We start from the raw sequence: 668 nt of genomic DNA on the forward strand, positions 1-668 counted from the left end.
CTGGCAAGGTCGTGAGTTCAATTCCCAGTACCAAAAAAAAAACAAACAAACAAACAAACAAAACTGATTCAAACTGTTTTTCTCTTTTGCAGAACAATTCAAGCCATTTCATATCTGACCCAAGTTACAAGCTCAGATCTGGTCAAAAATTAATGTAGGAAACTTTTATTGAATATTTAATTCTGATTTCAAGTAACTAGTGTCTTCAACTCTTTTTTTAGCTATTCAGAGGAAACTCTTTCTTAAATTCAATGTGTGTTTGCTTTACCGGTTCTCAGTGTTATTCATTTTATTATCCCTTTTTTTAAAAAAAGTTATTTTGTTGAGCTCTATAACAGCCAACTACAGTTGTCCCATGTTATGAAATGCAGAACCCATATTCTTCCAGTCTCTCGGTTTTTACTACTCTGGTTGCAGTACTAGCTTCTGCATCTCCAGACAATTTTACTATGTTCCTTTCCTTTAAAGTTCAAAATTTTTCCCTACTTCACGTTTTATCTAGAAAAATAATTTAATTACATTATAGTTAACATAAGTATTCCAACTCAATTACCAATTGTGATTTATACAACAGTCACTAGAATCTGAGGTCGCTGCTTACAATAGTCATATAAGTGCATCAAGGGGCTGGGGATTTAGCTCAGCGGCAAAGCGCCTGCCTGGCGAGC

Source organism: Chinchilla lanigera, unplaced genomic scaffold, assembly GCF_000276665.1.
Source record: "Chinchilla lanigera isolate Chin_1 unplaced genomic scaffold, ChiLan1.0 scaffold00049, whole genome shotgun sequence".
In the NCBI taxonomy this organism is placed as follows: Eukaryota; Metazoa; Chordata; class Mammalia; order Rodentia; family Chinchillidae; genus Chinchilla; species Chinchilla lanigera.